This window comes from Sinocyclocheilus anshuiensis, unplaced genomic scaffold, assembly GCF_001515605.1.
Source record: "Sinocyclocheilus anshuiensis isolate Anshui unplaced genomic scaffold, SAMN03320099.WGS_v1.1 scaffold653, whole genome shotgun sequence".
NCBI lineage: Eukaryota > Metazoa > Chordata > Actinopteri > Cypriniformes > Cyprinidae > Sinocyclocheilus > Sinocyclocheilus anshuiensis.
Window position 1 is genome coordinate 53,197 of NW_015540902.1, and position 3,052 is coordinate 56,248.

Sequence of the window (3,052 nt, forward strand, 5' to 3'; positions counted from 1 at the left end):
GGGGCCAGCGTTTGGGGGGGGGGTCGTCATGTGACACACAGCAGCCACAACAGCACTTATATTTTATTTGTATTTTTTCCTTTTTATTCTAAACATCCCCAAACGCATTAACTATATCATGAAATATCTTGATTCTCACCTTTATAGATTATGTTGATCTATAGTAGGCGATGGTCAAAGTAACCTAATAATGTAATCTATGAACTATGCATAAAAACCTGTCTGTTTACTTAATTAACAGATATGGGTGTCATGCCATAACATATTTTTAATACGACTGAGTTTATATTTAATGTGAATTTAACATTGAAAGTTAATGTGAATAAAAACATTGCAAGTTAGGCTACTAATCATAACACTTTCATTGTACAGAAAGAGAGCAAAGAATCAAAGAACATTTTCACTGACAGTCTAATTCAAGCACTCTCAAAAACTCCCATTAAAAGCACTGAAGCTGTTTACACTATGAAATTAATATCTATTCGTACACACGTTTGCACTGTTGTTTCTGACAAGAGAATTCGCCAGAAAGGTATTCAGTCAGCGAGCCAGTGAAGAAAACACCGGCATTTTAGCGATGACTCATCTGAACACCTCTGATTGGTCATTGCATTCATAAGCTCAACAGCATTGTGTGTGATTGGTTAATGCACAGTGCTGTATAAACGCTTCTGTATCTGTCTCAGCGCCAGCCAGCGAACGCAGATTTGACTTTAGCAGCTGATGATATGATGCACTGAACGTTCTAATCACGCCGGTGTTATTGTATTAAATATAGAAAATATTAATCGGCTATTTTTGTCTTTTGGAAGCTGCATTCAAAATTCACTTGGCTCAAAAATCTCAAAATTCACTTTGAATGGGCATGACGCCTCTGTTTTTCTCACTTCCGCTGACTGTGGTACTCGGAAGCCTTCCGGTGGATGACATAAGACGTCGACCTTTGGTGATTAGTGAGAACGCGGAGACAAAACAAAACGCCGTTCACGAATTAGGAGCACAAAACGAGGATTTGTACAGAAAAATGTAGGAGGATTTCGATATAAGCCCAGAGGAGACTGGTTTTCCTTTGCTAAAGTAAGGAAACTTTGCTTCCTTTGCTCCTAAATTTCTCAGAGGCGTGCACACGATGCATATGTCCTATGTCATCCGTCTGCATGTCTTCCGCGTACCACAGTCAGCGGAAGTGAGAAAAAAGTGTTTATTACATTTGAAAAATATGGATATTTATCTTACAAAAATGCATGGATTCGCTACAAGAGGCCTTTATCCACCCCCCGGAGCCGTGTGAGGGACGTTTTATTACGGATGCACTCACTTTATATCACATCTTCTGAACTGTTGACAACCAACACCTGCTTATCCCCATTGAAAGGCTTGGAGGGACCAGGGCAATTTTTAATATAACTCCGATTGGATTCGTCTGAAATACGATTCCGTATTTGCTTGCCTTTTGTAATGTTAACTTATGTTGTATGCTTATGTGAATATCACAAAATAACACTGGGATGTGAGTAATTAACCTTGTTAAATTTAACATAAAAAATTTAACTTATAAAAATCGAGTGTTTGATAATGTCTAAATATACATTCAAATGCAAAATCTACAAAAATAAAAAAGTAAGCAATTATGAGCAAAACTCTTGAGCAACTAGAGTAGAGCTAAATACATGTAGGCTATATTTATTAAACAGCCATACGCATCTAGTGGTTAAACCATGGCATTACATATGAATATTATTTTTCCGCCCACCAAATGCCTCTAATTTGCCTCTTTGCACTGGAATGTAAAAACATTTTCTCCATTTTAACCCTAAACACTTCACTAATTGTAATATAAATAATAAGCATATTAGAGAATGTTATATTTTAAATGGTCATTCATGGATCATAATTATTGCACATATTATTTAGTACTAAAAACCTCTCAAAATTTTAACAAAATAGAACAACTAAAATATAGTACAATTATTTAATTGATTAAAAGTTATACTTAAGGTGTTTGGTCACATTTGACTGCCAAGGAGTATGAGAACATCTTAATGTTGTCTCTTTATCACTCCCCAGAATAAAATGCTATTGTAAAACTTGGTCAGCGTACTTATCAATCAATGCACATTATGTGTTTATAATTACTAGAAATTGCTGCAAATATAGTGAAACTGCTGTCTGTCCCTATTAAACCCATTCAAAGATATTGACAGTGCGGAGTTGTTTGGAGCTATTGAGAGCTCCATGAACCACGTGACCGTGTGGTGGTGAGATGTCACAACTTTGTTTCTCAAACGGCTCTGGCCAAAATGACAGGTTGTGGAATGTGCCACTTTATGATGTAATAGTGTGGCTAAACACCTCCTCCGCAGAAGAAGATCAACGCCTGCTTCTCCATCACTGCCTGTTTAACTCCGCCCACTGATTCATGCATGTAGTGTAAATAATGAGAGATGCAAATGCAGGTCTACACAGAAATCAAATAATAAAGATGACTCTGAAGACAAGACGCTGTACAGTGCCAAGCTGTGGAAAAACACAGTCTTTGCATTGCCTTCCTTCTGATCCTAAGAACTTTATTTTTGATGAAGATCCAGACCGCGTCAGTAAGATCTTGGTCCTTTGTTCACTTCATTTTACCACAGATTCGTTTACAAACAAGGCACAATTCGAGGCAGGATTTTCAGAAAGATTGAAACTAAAAGATGATGCTGTGTGACTATATTGGATCCAACAGTAATGTCACAAAACACAAGTGTGAGTTTTTATTACGTGGTCACTATTGCTTTGTCTGTTATTACAGATTGTAATAACAGTATTTATGCGTTTTTAACCTAAATCACAGCAACATCCATCTGTGAAGGATGTAGGCTGTCAAACATACACAACTGTTAGCCAATCAGCAGTGGGCATTTACTTCCGAGTCTACAATCCGCCACATCTGTTCAAACAGAGCGTTCTCATGAGGGGGTCAAAACAGGACAGAAAATAGCCTATTCTAAATTATGATATATATATATATATATATATATATATTTTAAGATTTATTTTTTGGTATTTT